This window comes from Macrotis lagotis, chromosome 1, assembly GCF_037893015.1.
Source record: "Macrotis lagotis isolate mMagLag1 chromosome 1, bilby.v1.9.chrom.fasta, whole genome shotgun sequence".
NCBI classification, from domain to species: Eukaryota; Metazoa; Chordata; class Mammalia; order Peramelemorphia; family Peramelidae; genus Macrotis; species Macrotis lagotis.
In genome coordinates, this window is record NC_133658.1 from 542,539,019 (window position 1) to 542,558,905 (window position 19,887).

General features: G+C 35.4%; 1 protein-coding gene across 9 annotated transcripts in view; it reads left to right on the plus strand.

Annotated features, from left to right (window-relative positions):
• The window catches only part of SH3KBP1 (SH3 domain containing kinase binding protein 1), a 451,877-nt gene that overhangs the window by 283,346 nt on the left and 148,644 nt on the right, over positions 1 to 19,887 (plus strand). Inside the window, exon 1 of one of the 9 annotated variants that reach the window (XM_074214295.1) lies at positions 17,431 to 17,452. The exons of the other annotated variants lie outside the window; for them this stretch is intronic. The gene's annotated coding sequence lies outside the window, so the exon portion shown is untranslated. Of the gene's footprint in view, positions 1 to 17,430; positions 17,453 to 19,887 lie in introns of those variants that run through there. 9 annotated transcript variants of the gene reach the window in all.

Sequence of the window (19,887 nt, forward strand, 5' to 3'; positions counted from 1 at the left end):
TAATTTTCTTATATCTCTTCTTTGAGGCCATTGTTATTCTTTGAATCCTGCAACAGTCATTTCTAGGTGTTTTGTGGTGGTTCTTCCCATTTACATTATAGTAATAGTTTTTGTAATTATGTTAATTTTATGTTGTATCAGTTCATGTTAGTCTTTCATTGATTTACTGTACTTCAGTATTCTATTACATTCATATACTGTAATTTGTTTAACCATTTCCAATAGTTAATATATCTACCTTGTTTCATGTTTGGTGTTTTTTTTTTAATTTTGCTTTTCACAAACAAATAATGACATAAGTTTTTTGTTACATAAGGGACTTTATCATTGTCATTCTTGATATATCTTCATAGCAGTATAATATCTGTCAAGATGCTGGATGCTTTACTCTCTTTCTGAGCATAATTCCAGATTGCTTTCCTAAGAAAGGACCACAGTGCATCAGAGTGTATTTCTACAGTCCCTCCAATATTGACTATTCTTGTCAATATTCTCATGCTAGCCAGGTGAGAAGTGAAACTTCAGTCTATCTATGTTTCTCTTATCATTAGTGAGCTGACACACTTTTTCATATAGTTGTTAATTGTTTGTAAATTTTTTTTTTGAAAACTCTTTGTTCCTATCTTCACCACTTACCTACTAGGGAATGACTTTTGTCCATATATTTTCATTCGTTTTTCATATTTTTTGGATACCTACTCCTTATTTAAGACTTTTGATAAAAAGTTTTTCCCTCCATTCAACAAACTCTCTGGTTTTTATTGAAAGTATAATCCAGCATCTAATACTAAAGTTTTTAAACTGAATATTATCCCATGTTCTGAATGCCTGTATCAATGAAAGAGAAAATTAATCATTTGAGTTTTACTTGTTAAAAATTAGAGGATTAAAGCAACAAACCAACACAAAACAGAAAAAATAGATATAATTAGGATCATTGTAGAGAAGAATAAAATTGAAAAAATAAATGAAATTATAATCCCATAATTGAATTTATAATCCCATGAATTTATTTGTAAAACTGAAAATTGTTTTAATATAGCAAGCATTCCAAAATAAAAAACAAAACAAGTAAATCCAAATAAAATTAGGAATGAAAAATGTGAAAGCATAAGGATTAAAAAAAGTCAAGAATACTGTCACCATGATGATAAATTAAAAATTTAATATAAGCTACATAGTGACTTTGGTTAGCATCTCTTGAGTTAGAATACTTTTCTGAACATGTTTATGGAGCTCACTTCTGAAACTTTCCTCCAGGGTCATAGGCTTTCCCTTTCTGAACGAATTTACTTTCCCTCCTCATCACAGGGGCATGGATTTCTTTTCAAATCCAGCCTGTTAAATGACTCTCTCTAGGCAGATGGCAAAGAAAAATGCCTCTTCTTGGTTCATTTACAATCTGGAACTGCTATCATCAGCTCACATATTCTATTTAGGGGTATGGATTTTTTCAGTGCCTTGTCAGACATTTAACAGTTTAATACTGATCTCTACACTTTGCCTTAATGAATTTGACCTGAGGTTGAGCTATCATTACTATCAGGCTAAATAATTTGTTTCCCTTATCTGGATACATAAGTCCCCAAATAAATGTGAAACACAGATTAAAATTTCTAGATTAATAAAATATCCATTTACCCCTTCCACATTTTGATTTTCCCCATTGTGATTTTGATATATCTAGGTCGATTTAAGAAATTAAATGGGAATTTGTGGGGGGGGCTTTGTAGATGGCATGAATAGTGGGTGGCACAGAAAACATTTAGAAACTTAGAAATGCATAAAATAGAGGTATAGTATTTTAAAATATCAACCTATTTTATTTTTAAATACCATAATAATTCAGATGTCTTCTGTGCCAAAAAATTCTATCTCAATTTTCCAGATTGCAGGGGGTCCATGCCGTAACCTCCATGATGTGGAAAGGATAAATTGTAAATTCAAAGTAAACAAACTTCTAGAACTGGCTACTTTGATGGTGTTGTTATTATTGTTTGTCCTTCATTTTTGAAGAGGACCATGATATGCAAGTGAATTGGATTTCAGTGAGATGGTACTGTGCAAAGTCATTAGCCTCGCCCTTGCAGCCATCTGGGTCCAGTGGCTACATACAGATCAAGACAGCTAGAGATGGTCCTGTACTCATGAATACAAAGTGTACAAACAGCTTTGCTAATAAATGAAAGGGACCACAAGATCAATCCTGACCCCAATGAAATCATTCCTTGCCCTGAAGCTATTGGTTTCAAACACTCTTATGCAAGGACTGGGTAGCAAGTATTCCAAATTTGTCATCTGCCCCAACAACTTTTCTTTTAGGAGATAATCTCAATATTGTGTTGTAGGTTTTTCCCCACTTTCAGTGGCTTTCTCCTCCATCCTACTTGCCTTCCTTTCTCAACCTGCTCAGCTCTTTTCCCAGAACAGGATCAGTGGCACTATGAATAATCTGCCAGATCATAGCCAAGGCACATTCAGAGCTAAGTGAATGCTTAAGAAAGTGGAGAGGGGAAAAACTGTCTCTCATTACCTTGACCCTCCTTGCTTCATGGCTAGTGCTTTTGGGCAAAGCTTAAAAGATGGATTAAACTAAAAACATAACTATTTATCTATATCTATGTAGATACCTATATAGATATATACATTCTATATATGGCATGCTAGATTTGTATACTATATAGTATGTTATATATAGTGTGTAGTATATAGTATACTATATATATGCCATCTATGCTAATAGATAATATAGAATAGAAGCAGCTAGGTCTTGTAGTAGAATCAGAGTGATTGATCTGGAATCAGGCTTCAGGAGGTCAAATCTGGCCTCAGACACTTAAGTAGCTATTTGACCCTTGGCAAGTCACTTAGCCTTTGTTTTTTAATCCACTGGAGAAGGAAATAGCAAACCATTCCTGTACCTTGGCTGGGAAATCCCCAAAAAGAGCTAACACAAAAAGTTAGCTGTGATTGACAGGATTGAACAACAAAACAATAAATACAAATATATAGTATGTTGTATACTATATATTGGTATTGTAGCATACTATTTAGTAAATTAATATGTAATATATATATACTATCTTTATATACTATCTTTATATAATACAATATTAATATACAATATATATTTATTTTAGTAAGGTACATCTTTTAAGCTTTATTCAAAAGTACTGACCATTGAGGTGATGATGGACAAGAGCTTTTTGCCTTTGAGAGTTCATTAGACTATTTGTATTAGATATTATATTAATATATAACATCATAAAATAAATTTTTATATATCTATGATATACATTGTAGATGTTTATACATATGCTTATATATGTATGTATATATATTTAATTTACAGCACTACAAAGGAATCAGACATAATAAAATTAGAAGCTGATATGGTTTAGAGAGCAATCTCAAAAGGAAGAATCTTGATATTAATGAGTGCCCTACAAAAAGATACCAGACACAGATGGACTTTAATATTCCCAAGCTCTTAAAGAACCAGTAAATTCCATAATCAATAAATTGCTTAGAAGGTTGGTGTTGAAAAAAAAAGAAGGTTGGTATGGTACCAATGTCTCATTTTACAGCTGAGGTTCAGGAAACCTTGTTCAAGATTCCACAGTGGCAGTACGTATCAAAGGTGTGATTTGAATACAGTTACCCTAACTCTTGAATTAATGTTTCTTCTGCTAAGGCTGCCCTGCTCCTTTGATTAGGCTGATGTGGGTTTTGATCCCTCAACTGAACAAAGGCAAAGTGGAGAAATAAATCTTGTTTGTCGTATTCTTTGTAAACCAAGGCCATGATATCAAATGAACATTGATATGACTTGTACAATATGTTTATTATAGTGAGAGGATATTGTACAAAGACATCCTTCTCACACCCTTTCCCAGAACCATTTTCACCCTATGGCCAGGCACCCTCCACCCCAGTTTGCATTTGGGGAATGGGGGAAAACCATCAATTAGTTTTGGTCTGATAAATTTACACATCCTTGGGAGGAAGGAGCCCAAGGTCAGGGCTTGTTGACATATATTACCTCTAGAATTACCACCGTTATCCAAGTAGGAGGGAGTGAGCACCAAAGGAAGCATAAGTGGTTTAATGGACCATTGACTGTTTCACTGTAAGGACCATGTGGACTTCCACCTTCATGGCTTAATCTTTGAGACAAGCATAACTACTGGTAGAATAAACCAGGTAGAGAAGAGGAGGACAAGAAAGCAGGATGAGGAAGAGGATGCCTTCTGGTGTCTCTCCTTCCCTTGCCCTCCACCTCTGAGCAACCACCACATCTAGATGCCACCCATCATGACCCACTCCCTCAACAGAGCCCCATGAATGGCAGTGCCCCCTCCCCAACCCAGAGTGACTTGGACCCTGGACCCTACCTGCTAGAGAGGTTCCTGGATCCCTACTAGGGATAGAAGGAAATCTAGACCACTATTGGTCTAAGCTATTATTAGTGCAAAAATATCCAATAAAATGTACTACAGCAATATAGCATAATTTAATCAGCAAAATCATCAGTATAATAAATCAAAAGAGGGGAAAAATGAAGTAGATGATAGTTTAATAGAATCTTTGCAGGGGGGATTCAGAAACTTGAGTTGCTTAGAATTTTCTGTCAGATATTGTAGATTTAGAAATGGGAATTTTAACTTGCATATATTCTGTTTATATCTTTTTAAAATATTACTTGAATTTTCCAAAAATAGGTCTCTCTCCTCCTCCCCTTCCTAGGGAAATAGAAGAATGAAAAAGGGTAGATGAAAGGAGGATTTTAGAGAAGGGATTCTTTCTTTTTTTCTGTGTCATGACCCACTGTGGAAAGTCTTCTAAAGTTTGGAGACCCCTAATCAGCATAACTGATCATTATCACCCCTCATCACCAACATTTACACTGGCTTCACTTTTTAAAACTTTTTATGTTTTTTCTTTCTCATGTTTTCCCCCCCCCTTCATTCTAATTCCTCTTTCACAACATGACTAATATGGAAATATGTTAACAACTATTGTACATGTACAACTTTTACCAGACTGTTCACCACCCAATGGAGAGGGAGAGAAGGGAGAGTGGTAGAAAAATGTGGAACTCATGAAATTGTGAATTGATGGAATGTTAAAAACTTTGCATGTAATTGGAAAAATGAGAAAAGAAAAAAAAAATTACACTGGCTTTCAATTCCCACAGTGTATGAATTGTTTCACATACCCTAGTCCCTCATTTCTGCAAAGAACAGAAGGTGGGGCTTTCTCATATCTCTTCTTTGGGAATAGCCTTGGTCTTTATATAAAGTATTCAGTTTCTATTTTGTCTTGTTATTTCCATTTTATGTTATTGTAGTCATTTTGCATATTGTTTTTCTAGTTTTGCATAGTGCTCTTGCCATCTATTTGTTTTTGTAGTTTTGCATAGTGCGCTTGCCATCTTTCCTACCTTCCTGTGTTCTTTTTTTTAAAAAAAATTTATTACCTGCCCAAGTAATATTCCATTATTTTCTTATACCTGAGTTTATTCAACCAGTTTCTATTCAGCAGGTACTTGTTTTCTTTAGTTATTTACTACGAAAAAAAAATGCTGCCATAAGTATTTTGCTTTGTATTGACCTTCCCCCCCCCCACCCCTATCTTTGACTTCCTTGGAGATAAATGCTTCTTTTATTTTTACTTTTTAGTTTTTTTTGTAAGGCAACGGGGTTAAGTGGCTTGCCCAAGTCCACACAGCTAGGTAATTATTAAGTGTCTGAGGCTGTATTTGAACTCAGGTACCCCTGACTCCAGGGCTGGTGCTCTATCCACTGTGCCACCTAGCTGCCCCATAAATGCTTCTTTATATAAATGTTTGTGTGACTTTATTATCTTGTTTTTCATTGTAGCATTAAAAGGATCCTGGATTTTCAAAGACTGTAACAACAGAACATCTCTCTTTCAGGTCTTAACTGATAAGCACCCAGTGAACTTTTCAGCTAATTAATAGATTGCTCATAGATTTCTGAATTCAGGAATACTTTCTTTTTAGGTTTTTTTGTTTTTTGTTTTTTTTTTGCAAGGCAAATGGAGTTAAGTAGCTTGCTCAAGGCCACAAGGCTAGGTAATTATTAAGTGTCTGAGACCGGATTTGAACTCAGGTACTCCTGACTCCAAGGCCAATGCTCTATCCACTGTGCCACCTGGCTGCCCCCTCAGGAATACTTTCTAACTGTTCTTAAGATAGATTTTAGCCTCATTGGTAGATGAATTAGCCATTCTGATGAAAGCACAGAGCTTATAAGTATAGAATTTATTATCACCTCTAACAAATAATTTATGTTTTTCAATTGTCTTTCCACTGAGATAAATTATTTTACTATTATATTAATACCAATGATTAATTTGGGATCTAGGTTTTCCTCCTTCATTTTCTCATTTCAAACCCAGCCCCTCTAAAAAGTCTGTCTCCTAAGGAAAAAGACTAATTGATGAGATAAGTCTTAATACTCAAGTTATAAGTTCTTTAATCTTATGTGAGATACCATCCAACTGGGAGACATTACTTCTGTATAGAGTGTAAACAGAATCCAGTCTTGACTAGTTCTTATCTTGAGAAAATGAGCCCCTCCTTGCTGGAGCCCTCATTCAGAGTTTAGGATGACCAAATCATGAAGGAGAAAACCAACAAGAGTTATCGGGATAGAAGTGAATTCCCCTGTCCAGATTGCTGATTGGGACTGAATATTATAATTATCAAGCCATGTCCTCAGCAGAAGGAGCTTAAAACTTCTAGCTCATCTCTTCATTAAATGTCTACCAATTAGGGTTGATTTTCAGATGTCAAAGGAATTCTCTTTCAAGGATTATTATTATTTTTTTTTTAAGATTTTTTGCAAGGCAGTGGGGTTAAGTGGCTTGCCCAAGGCCACACAGCTAGGTAATTATTAAGTGTCTGAGGCTGGATTTGAACTCAGGTACTCCTGACTCCAGGGCCGATGCTCTATTCATTGTGCCACCTAGCCACCCCTCCTTTCAAGGATTATTGAAAGCTTTCAGGTTCTGCATTTCTTCTGTCTTTGGTTACTGAGAGAAACCACTGACCATCATTTATTGATTGTTAGGTACTCTATTTAATAAATTGATTATTAATTACCCAGATACTCTCTCTCTCTGATTTTTCATTTGTTACAGTACTCTTGAGTAGATGAGAGCAATGGTGAGGATCAGAGTTAAGCAATGCATAGATTAGCATTTGGGGGGGCATTTAACTAAGGTATAATTAGACTCTAACAACTATTGAGAACTAAACTTTATTTATATGGGAATTTGAAATTAAACTGAGAAGGACTGTGCCCGAAAGCCATCATTTTTCAGGATCTGTGATTTTTATCTATCAGCAAACTCCATCAATACTGAGCAGCAACTGTCATGGTTATTTGTTATACACTGAGACATTTTCACCATTTTTATATCATGAACTCCTTTGCTAGTTTGGTGACTGATTGCCTGTGGACCCCTTTTCAGAGTAATGCATAATATAGAGTATACTGTATTACAAATTATATTAAAAATATATGGGAGTATCGTAATTATAATTTAAAAATTAACATCTTCCTGAGGCTTACAATGTGCTAGATACTATGCTAAACACTTTACAATTATTATCTCATCTGATTCTCACAATAACCCTGGGAGATAGATGGTAATATTAACTTCATTTTTATAGACGAGGAAACTGAGAAAAACAGAAGTTTAAGTGACCTAGTAAATATCTAAAACTGAATTTTAATTTAAATCTTCTTGCTGCAGGCTGGCACTCCATCCACTGTACCATCTATCTGTACTCGAAATTCAAGTTATCAAAACATATTTTAAAAAAAGCAAATTCATGGGAATCAGGTTAAGAATCTGGGGTCACTTAGAGATTAAGTTACTTGCCCATAGTGACCCCTTAGTAAGAAGAATTTAGAAGTGGAAAACTTATACTAATTCAAAAATTTGACAACTACATAGACACGGTTATGTTGACATCATAGTCATTAGGATGCAGTTTTTCAAATCAATAAATTACATTAATAAAGAAGCAATTTTGAAAGGCAGGCTGTCTTTGGTCTACTACTAAGGGAAGTGGGAAACATTTTTCAGACTTTTAAGGATTTTAGAAACCCTAACTTTCATTCAAACAATGTCTGTGTTATATTAATTATCACTTATCATCTGATTCCCTCAGAAATTCTTTAGTACAGTATTTTTAGACTTCTTGATCTGATTTGAAGTTCTCTTGGCAGGGATTGATACTGGAATGGTTTGACATTTCCTTCTCCAGTCTACTTTTTCAGATAAGGAACTGAGGCAAACAATTAAGTGACTTGTCTAGGGTCACCTAGCTAGCAAATGTCTGAGGCTTGATTTGAACTCAGGAAGATGACTTTTCTTTACTTGAGGCCATATACTTTATCTGCTGTCCCATTTAGTGAAACTTAACTGCCCCTATCCTATTATGCTATATTTTATTTAATTTAGCTGAATTAATTAATTCCCAGGATGCACTTAAAAGTGACTTAACCCAAAAAAAGTTCCATAATTTCACCAATGCTTTAGAAGCAATGACCTTTTACTAGCATTCATCACGCATTTTATGTCTCAGAATGTTTGCCTGGCATCAATTACTTGGCTGTTTATTTGTGATGATGAAAGGGTGACTTAGGCATTCTTTAGATATTTAGGTAGATTTGGTTGTATAATTTTTATAACAACATTTATTAGTGCATACATGTAATTATCTCTTTTGATCATAGCAATAACTCTGCAATCCTTATTTTACAGATGAGGAAATTAAGGATGAAAACAACTAAATGACTTGCTCAAGGTCACACACTTAGTATGTTCCTTTTTTTTTTTTTTTTTGCCAGGCAATGGGGTTGAGTGGCTTGCCCAAGGCCACACAGCTAGGTAATTATTAAGTGTCTGAGATTGGATTTGAACTCAGGTACTTCTGACTCCAGGGCTGGTGCTCTATCCACTGTGCCACCTAACTGCCCCACTTAGTATGTTTCTTAGTTGAATTTGAGCTCATGTCTTCTTGTCTAGCACTCAAATAAACACTAAATTTGGAATAGGGATCAAGAGACTTGGATTCAGATCTTGACTGTGACAATAGCAATGTGACCACAGGCAAGTCATTAATTTCTCTGAATTTCTATGTTCCTTTATTTTTAAGATAGACTTAATAAGCTATTTCATTGGGTTGTTGTGAGAAAAGTGCTTTGTTAACCTTAAATCATCATATATTTGTAAACTTTTATTATTAACAAGTAGAATTTCACCTCTTCCCATATAACTTGATATACTTTTATTTTCTAAGAGTGCTTACCTTGATTACCAGCAAAATCATATTCTTCAGAAATGTAATGAAAAAAACAGGTAAAATAATAGGTGAACCCTGGTTTTTTAAGCAGTAAGTGTGTTTAAAGGTTTTTTTTTCTATATTAGAAATATCCCCTTTTGCTGGAAAAGGAAGGATGCTTGAGATGTGATTAAGATGAAAAATCATTATTGATAGACTGATAAGGTGGTATTTATTTCCTAATTCACACTATTAGGAGATATCTGCCCCACTGATTATTTGGGGCACTAAGAGAATCTCATATATTAAGCATTTCAGATTTTCAATTTTCCAAGGAATTTTATATTCCTACAGTAGGTCTTGTGGCTCCACATTTAGTATATTGTGATACCTCTTAGTACATGATAAATTTTTTTTTAATAGAAGCATACTATCATTTTTGTGTCCCAACATTCTCTATTTTGCTCTTTGGGTTATTTATTACAGAATAATATTAGGACAGTATTTAAGTCAGAAATCTTTGAATGAGACATTCTCACCCTTCTTTCTAATGTTTTACCCTAAAATCTTTTTATATCACCTTTATTGACAACTAACCGGTTTTAAAGGAATATCTGATTGATTTTGTAAATACTTCCTCCTGAAGTGATTTAAATAGAGATCTGAATGGAAGGAAGAAATTTTTGGTAATTTCAATTAAATAGTAATATATCTTGAGTTCATCTTTAGCTAATTTAGAAGGCATTCCTGAAGAAGAAATGATTGGATTTGGAAAAATAACTTCTCAGGATTCCCCAGAGGTTAGTGTCTTGCTTATTGAATCAGATTCAGCCGATTTTACAATCCTATTGGTAGGATAAATGAGTTTATAAATCAATTTGGAGAGATCTAGAAAAATGTCTAGCTATTTGATGCCCTACTACTTTTCACTGTGTAACTTTAAGAAAAGTCCCCCCCCCCCCATTTTTTTGTCTTGTTCTTGAGCCTTGTAAATTATACCTTGAAAATGGCTCATGTAGAGAAATTTACAAAGGAAACTCAATGACTTTTGGATGTCTTTCTCAACAGAGATGCTTAGAATTAGAATTATTTAACTAATAAGTATATTCTCTAGCAGGCCTATACACAAAATGCAAATTGCAGCATTTTCTTCCTCAATTGCTTACTTAAATGCTACTTTTTAAAGTTGAAATTACAATTTCATCTGTGATCTACTTTTTTTTTAAAGGTTTTTGCAAGGCAAACGGGGTTAAGTGGCTTTCCCAAGGCCACACAGCTAAGTAATTATTAAGTGTCTGAGACCGGATTTGAACCCAGGTACTCCTGACTCCAGGGCCTGTGTTTTATCCACTACGCCACCTAGCCGGCCCTGTGATCTACTTTCAACAGCAAAACAAAAAAGTTGCAAATTTCAAATGACTCTAAGACTTTGTAGGATTGTAGATATCAAACTGAAGAAACCTCAGAGCTATCAAGTCCCTTCTATCCAAGCCACTCCCCCTTCCCTCCCAACATGCTTTTTAGTTGAGGAAATTGAAGTCAAGGGAGGTTAAGCAATTTACTCGTGATGGAAAAAATTACCTTAACTAAAGTTCCTCCATGTTGCTGAAATAAGATCCTCTGTGACATGAATTCTTTATATGGAACCATTCATACAATCCTAGGATTTTAGAACTAAATGTTTACCATATCATTTCTTTGTTGTTTTCCTATCTAACCAGTTTCTTTCCTGATCTTGGGTCTCACACCATGGACTCTGTATTGGACATTTCTTAGTGGATGTATCATTAGCAACTTAAATTCAATATGTATGTCCAAAATAGAACTCTTTGTTTCTCCCCAAAAACCTTCCCTCTCAGCCAAACTGGTCTTTTTGCTGTTTTTCATGTAGAACATACCATTTCTCATTTCTGTGCCTTTTCACTGATGATCCACTAAACCTGGAACATACCCTAACCCTCAGCTCTGCCACTTAAATTCCTGAATTCCTTCAAGACTCAATACAAGCACCCTCTTTTATTCTGCATTAAGGATATCCTGGGTCACCCCAGATGTTAGGGCCTTCTCCCAAGGGTATCTTGTATATTTTATCTTATATGTTTGTATTAAATATATAAATATGTACATATAGATTCATATTTGTGTATCTGGATATATGTATATGTATACACACAGTGGTTATACATTATATATGAAAATGTACACACACATAATATGTGCATGCACACACACACACATTCTCTCCCATGCCCCAAACCCCAGTAATGTCCTGGAGTAGTGTTTTATGGTGCTTATTTCTATCAGTACTCTTTCCATGATTAATGTTTTTTCAACTAATAAGAATTAACACTAGGTTTCCCCTGAAGTCTTGTCATTCACTTTTATCTCTCTCTTTTCAGTTAGTTATAATCATAGTCATAGTCACTAAACATTTATTAAGTGTCTTCTGTATATCAGGTCCAATGCTGAGCACTAAGGCTAGCAATGGGAAAAAGAAAAATAGCTCCTTTCTTCAAGGAGCTTACAATCTAAAAGGGGAATACCATATACAAAATGGAAAAGCAAAATGGGGATATCTTAGATGTAGGGGGTGGGGGGATGAGTGGAAAAGAAGATAAAAAAATCCAAAATGAGGGCAGCCAAGTTGGAAGTGAGATTTCTTTTTAAAGAGAAAAATCTCTTTAAATATGTGATTGCTTGAAAACGGTGAAAGATATCTGGACATTTTTCTAGATATCTTCATTTTTTTTTTTTAGGTTTTTGCAAGGCAAATGGGGTTAAGTGTCTTGCCTGAGGCCACACAGCTAGGTAATTGAGTGTCTGAGACCGGATTTGAACCCAGGTACTCCTGACTCCAGGGCCAGTGCTTTATCCACTACACCACCTAACCGCCCCTATACATATCTTCAAATCAATTATAAACTCATTTATCCTTAACAATAGGTCTTGTAAGATGAATAGGTAAATGGTTTTGGTTAAAGGAAAGGGGGAAAAGGCATATTGCTCATGGCTTAGTATGTTGAATCTGGAATAAGGAAAATCTGAATTCAAATCCAATTTGTGTATGTGACTCTAGTTGTTCAACCTCTTTATGCTTTAGTTTCTTCATCTATATAATGTGGATAATAATGGTATGAACCTCTCAGATTGTGAGGATAAAATGAGGTTATATTTATAAAATATTTTGCAAATCTTAAAATTCTCTATGGATATTAGCTATTGTTTTTCAAGGATTTTCTCATCTCAGTGGGGAGACTATACATATATAAAAATAGAGCTAGCTACACAAAGTAGTATGTGTTAAGTACCAGATAATTACTGCAGCATAAAATATAGAAAAAACTTAGAACTCCTCTAGTCCAGGGTTTCTTAACCTGGCATATTTGAATTTATTTTTAAAAAGAAATATTTTAATAGCCATTTCAGTATAATTGGTTTCCTGGATAATCCTATGTATTTCATATCATTTTATTTTATTTTTGAAATTTAATTTAATTTAATCTTATGTCCAGAAAAGGAGTTCATAGGTTTCTAAACTACTGAACTACTGAAGAAGACAGACAGAAACATGCAAACATGTGTATATACACACACAGACACACACACACACACACACACATGCTCTAGTCCAAATTCTTCATGATACACATGGGAAAGTGAGAATGTAAGGTGATATAATTTATCAGAGTCGCATCTTTGTCTTCTAATCTAGCACCCTCTTCTCCCCACCCTTTGTCTTTTATTGACCAATATACAGTAAGAGCCACAGGAATCAAGAACAGGAGAAGATGGACTAAGAGTCCTTACAGAAAAGCTTTATAGAGGAGTTGGGACTTGAATTGGACCTTGAGAATTAGTAGGATTCAATTGTGAAGAAGGAAAGACAATGTCCTAAGGCAAGGGAACAAGTTATGGTTTTATAGAATATTTAATTTTAGAGCTAGAAGTGATTTTAGAAATAAGATGGGGGGGGTTGTCACGGACTGCTTTGACAGACAACTAGGTGGTACACATTTTCTTAGTTTTCCATCAAACTTTTCATGATAGTTTGAAAACCTTAGATGAATAAAATTCTGACTACCTCTAAAGTATCCTTAATGTTCTCTACCCTTTAACCATTTACCCTCCTCCAATAATTACCATTCTGTGGTCACACATTATATAATCCTTGGACTCTTTTTGATTTTTGCAAGGCAGTAGGCTTAAGTGACTTGCTTGAAGTCACACAACTAGGTAATTATTAAGTGTCTGAAACTGGATTTGAACTCAGGTTCTCCTGACTCCAAGACCAGTGTTCTATCCACTCTGCCCATATCCTTGGACTCTTATGAACTGGTCTTCCCAGTATGACTTAACTACATCTTGCTGTTGTTTAATCGTGTCTAACTCTGGGATCCTGTGGAATATGGAGTCCTTGGGTTTTCTTAGATTCTGGAGTAGTTTGCCATTTCCTTCTCCATTTGAAGCAAATGGAGGTTAAATGATTTACACAGGATTGCACAGCTATGTGAATGAAGTCAAATTTTAACTGAGACCTTCCTGATTCCAAGCTTGGCACTCTATCCACTGACCCCTCCGGCTACTCCTTAGCTACACCTGGAAAAAAAGTGAAAGAAAAGAAAAGGAAGGTAGTAAGAGTAGACTATGCATTTAAGTTATTTGGCTTCTAAGGGGAGAAAGGAGATCAGTAGAATTGAATGCAACATGTTTTCTGAGATATTTTGGATATTAGGGAAACTGGCACTTTGAATAATTGCAAACCTTATGTCTTATTTAATCATCTGAAAGTTTAAGTTTTAATCTTAAATTTATTTTCACTGCTATTGAGATCAGAACTATATTTAAGATCATCTTTTTAGTGCTTAAACAGAAAATAATAGAAATGTTGATATTCTCTTTTTTTGGTCATTTCTTTTCTGTAATGTATGTATTACAAATGCATTTTTCTTTTACAAAGTAATGAACTTTATTTTTTAAAATGGAAATGGTCTTTTTTTTTATTAAATCACAGAATCATGAAATTCTAGCATTGAAAAGGACTTTAGAGATGTAGTCAGCTCCTACTGTTATTAATTTTGGAAGGTCCAGATCAAGGGCAATAAATACATGAATTCTAAGGTCAGTTTTAGAGTAAGTCAAAGAAATCCTTTCATTTAAGTAACAGAACATTCTATTGAGAAGAAACTTGTTCATGCTTTTTCCTGTTTGTTTAGTCTCCTCCCAAAGAGGATGTATACTTCTTTCAGTTGCTTTCAGTCAGTTAAAAGTACTTTTAGTAGTTTAAGCTTATATATGCACTGACTAAGGATTTCTCTTTTTTGGTAAAAACAGGTATAAATCAAGCCTGACCCCAAAGAAGACAAATGAGAACGCACATGTCTTTTTTTCTTTTTTTTTGGCAGAAATGTGAGGTCTGTGGTTGTAGAACACATTAGACTTGATTGATATGTTCATTGATTTTGTTGAAGAATTTCTTTTCAGTTTTTAAAATTCTTTGTTTTAAAGCATGGGATTATTGGTAGGAAAGAGTATGTGTGTGTGTGTGTATGAAATACATGTATAGGTATGTACATTTATTATTATTGTTGTGTGTTTGAAATATATACAATTGAAAATATATTATTATCCTTAATAGGTAATAATAACAAGTTGCCAAGATAGTAAATGGAAGAGTTAGGGTTTGATTTTGGTGTTTATCTCCTCAATTCCAGTTCTTTCTAACATGCCAATGGCTTTCTGTTGTTTCTTCTTTTAATTTTTCCTGGTGATCTCTCCTTTAGGTCATGATTGCCAAATTTTACCCTGCATTGACTTGACCCTCTTTGTGAAAGCTTTCAGAGTAGAATACTAGAGGAGCTAAAAATAAATCCCATTGGTATGGGTGATAATTCATGGAGTGTCTATTGAGAATATACCTATGCTACTTCTTCACTTTTAAAAACACTAACTGTAGGCTAGGAATAAGAAAAATTGTGGGTGTTTGTGTTTCTCAGGGATGGAACATGCAGCTTGCTGAGCAAATAACATCGATGTGTTGTCAAACACTGCAATGGCTCATCTTCAAAGTCCATCCTTTATTCTACAGTAGGAAGCTCATTTCTGGCACCTATAAATAGCCTGCATGCTTTAACATTTCTTTTGTTTAAAATATGTATTTAAGTGCGATTAAACTCCTGGTAACTATGACATGGCTTCTAGGATTCTGGAATTTTTTTCTTTTTCTCTATGGATCTCTCTTCCTACTATATATGTTATATCTCCATGTTCATTTTGGGTTTCACATGTGATATAAATTTGCTCCTTCTTAAGAAATTGTGGGTGTAGAGTAGCTTGTGATTAGTTTGGCATAAGTTCAGGAGGATGTGTAATCACATTGACCTGCCTTTGTCAGCATCCTGGTCTCGTCAAAATGCAGAACCAGTAGCCAGAATTAAAACTGATACACTCGTCTCTTGGAGCAGGAATTCATTACATTGGAAAGAGTTATGTCATTCATGCACTGACCTTTCTACCCTGCAAGTAGTGGTTTCTTCATTTCAGTACCAAAAGCAAAAATTATTTCTGGTATTTATTAAAATCATGTGATGATTATCTATACTGCATGAGATATTGCCAGCTAGAAACTAGAATTCAAAGAATTAGGAATAAAGCAGATACATAGTCTGTTAAACAACATGCAAAGTTTTTTTTTTAATCATTTGAAAACACTGAAGGAAAAGGCATATTTATTATTTAATTAATATTCCTTATATCTTTTCTCCTTCAGAAAGGATTAAATAGTATAATTATCACTTTGAGGGGTTTGGGGTTTTTTGATTTGTTAGGTTTTGGTCTAGACCTTTGATTTTACCTTTGTAGTGTGGAAATTCCCTTTCTTGGTGCCAATTGGAAACTCATCTGTAACTTAGAAACTAGGAGAGTCACTGGGGCACCAGGAAGTTGAATGACTTGCCCAAAGTCACCTAGCTAACATGTGCAGGTGTAAACCTTATTATCTGGCTTTTCTGACTCAAAGACATCCCTTTATCCTCAATTATTATGTTGCTTAGCCTGCATTCTTCTTAATCAGATCCAAATCATATCTGTTGCACTCTGACCATTTTCCTAATAATCCCCCACCTCCATGAGAACTCAGACTCTGCCCCTGAGACCTTGCCCCAAAACCCTCTTTCTCATTTCTTTACCTGAAATCAGAAACCCAGCTTGGACCCTCATCTCTCATTGGTGAACTTTCATCTTACCTTGCCAGGGCTCTGACATATGGACTTCTTTTCATCTTTTCTAGCTTCCTTTGTCCATTAGTGTGTAAGCTCCTGGACATGAAGTACTATCTTGTTGGTGTGATTATATCCCCAGCAGTGAGTGCTTATAAGCTACTTTAATACATTCATTCCTTCCTTGTTGTAATTTTTTTAAAAAGGACTGATAAGGATTTAAAAATAAAGGAAGGGAATATCTTGAAACTAGGGCAAAGCCTTATTATGTAATAAGTAGGTTATATTCCAGCCTGGTGATTAATGTGTGTGTATAGGATTAATCAAGAGCCACAGTCCATTAGTATACCTGTCAGTTTATTCTTTTTCCCTTCCTTGCCAAGTCAAGTGGTGGTTTGTCATTTGGTCTGCAGACAGTGTAGACAAATGTAAGCAGATGTTCAGTGTGATTCTTACTTGTAGGACATGGAGGAAGAAAGAAGACGCTGGTTAAGACATTTTGGACCTTCCTTTATAGGACTAAGTGTCTCTAACTAGATTCATTCCTTTTGTTAGTTTCCTGGAAAGTGAGGAAGGATGTTTTCTGGGAGACTTCTCATAAAATGCCTGTTTGTATGTCATCTTTTCAAGTCATAGAAACTTTTGATCCAAGGAAGAGATAACTGGGGCAAAATGAGAGACCCCTCCCTGCTAATCCATTTTGCCAGGAGAGATTTAAAGCTGGGTGGTCTCCATTAGAATACCCAGGTCTCCTTTTCAGTTTGTTTTCTCTGAAGGCTTGCCATCCTCCTTCCTACTGTCTGTGAGTAACTTGGGTGGCACTATATTTCTAACTCCTCCTCCCTTTTAAAATTAATATTTATTTCCACCTGAGTCAAATGAAACCAGACTTGGGCCAGGAAAGGACTAGGGGAAGGTAAGTAGAAGTTTTCCCATATTGCTTTTATTCTAAATTCTGGGAGAGGAAGAGACTTGGACTGTCTTTGAAGACATTTATGAATTTATTTAGCATTCTGTGAGATAACACTCATTTTTTTTTAAACTTTAAGATGGAATAGATGAAGGGAATAATAATGCTCTGCTCTCCCTGGATGCTTTGGCAGATGACCTAAAGGCAAGACAGCTAGTGTGGTTAGCAGAGTGTCTGGACACCGTAGATGTTTAAGAAATGTTTGTTGAGTGATTGATTGATGGAGTGGAGAAGCAGTGTAGCGTATGGGACATGGGTAGAGTTTTGTTAATTCCCCATTGCCACTGAGAAAGACCTGACAGGCAGGATGTACAGTTGATAAAGGACTTTCTGGCCTTGAGTAGAAATGGGAAAAGAACATTGGGTATAGACTTAGAAGACTTAGCTAGAGATCCTACCTCAGGTACTTGCTAATAAGTTTGTGATCTTTCTGAGACTCATTTTATAACATATTTGTAAAATGGTATAAGTCTTTTCATTTGTTTGTTCATTCATTTGTCAAATGTGATATCTCAGAAATTACATAAAACTCCCAATGAGAGATCTCTCTGTACTCTCTCTGCAATTTAAATAGTTTTTAAGAATTGTATGGGGTTGGGGCAGCTAGGTGGCACAGTGGATAGAGCACCGGCCCTGGAGTCAGGAGTCCCTGAGTTCAAATTTAGCCTCAAACACTTAATAATTACCTAGCTGTGTGGCCTTGGGCAACCCACTTAACTCCATTGCCTTGCAAAAACTTTTAAAAAAAAGTTGTTTGGGGGTGGGGTGGGGGTGGGGTCATGGTGGTTGCTTGGCAGGATGTATCAGAGGAAGAACTAGACATAGATTTTCCTGGCTCCACGGCTGGTTTTCTATCCACTGCAACATGTTGCTTCTAGGACCAATAACACTTGAAGTACCTGCTTCAAAGAGGTCTTGTGAAGAAAGTCCTCTGTAAACCCTGCTGCATGACCCTGGGCCAGTCACTTAACCTCTGTTACCTTCAGTTTCCTCTTCTGTAAAACAGGGATTACAAAGTTGTGAAGATCAGATGAGATGTAATTGTAAAGTACCCAGACCTAGGATCACATAGTAGGTGAAAAATGTTAGCTATTGTAATTGGCTATTATGAAAACTATGAATATTAGCTATTAATAGAACTAAGGGCAAGTGGTTTTTTATCAGAGTAACATTTTCCCCAGATTTTTTTGGTTCATATTTATTCACTGTTGAACAATCATTGAACAGTCTATGTAGTACTATCTGAGTGATGACAGAAGATAGGTATGTATTTGCTTTTATTTTATTTTATATTTTTTTGGGGGGGTTGATAAGACAATGGGGTTAAGTAACTTAGCCAAGGTCACACAGCTAGGTAATTATTAAAGTCTGAGGCTGGATTTAAATATATATTGCTTTCAAATGTCCATGTTTTATGTCTATGGAGAGAGACAAAAGTGTACAATTATTACAGAAATACAAATTTTAGAGTTAGCATGCCAGGGGTCAACAGGCCTAACATGTACCCAAAAAAGTATATTCTGTATAACATGATTCTATAGTTGTTGGCAAGTGATTGTCTTGCTTCTTTCTGCTTGAATACCTTGAATGGGAGGGAACTCACTACCACTGAGGGCAGCCCATTAAGTGTCTGTGGCTTTGAACTCGGGTCCTCCTGACTTCCGGGCTGGTGCTGTATCCACTGTGCCACCTGGCTGCCCCCCCAACATTCATCTTTTTTGTAAGGTTTTGAGTTCCACATTTTTCTTCCTCCCTTCCCTCCCCCCTCTCCTTGACAGCAAATAATCTAATATTGGTCATACATGTACAACTATGTTAAACATATTTCCATATTAATCACAATGTGAAAGAAGAATCAGAACAAATAATGCAGTATAATTCACAAGTACATCAGAGATGTAAATAAATATTAGGGGAAATCTAAATAGGGCAAGGTCATAACCAACTAGGAGATGCTAGTAAAAGCTTACTAGAGGATCTAACATTTGAGTTGTGCTATAGAGGTGAGGGGTAGTTAGATGGGCCATGATACACAGAGCACCAGGCCCGGAGTCAAAAAGATTCATTTTCATGAGTTCAAATAAAGTCTTAGACCTTGGACTGTGTGACCCTGGGCAAGTCACTTAATCCTGTTTGCCTCAGTTTTCTCATCTGTAAAATGAACTGGAGAAGGGAATGGCAAACCACTCCTATATCTTTACCAACAAGACCCCATGGATAATGTCCATGGGGTCAGGTAGAACTGGGACATGACTAAAAAACAACTAATAACAAAAGAGGTGAGCATTGAGAGAGATCATTTTCTTCCTAGAGAACAACAAATGGAATAGACTGTTTCAGTGGTAGTGAGTTCTCCACCATTCAGGGTATACAAGTATAGA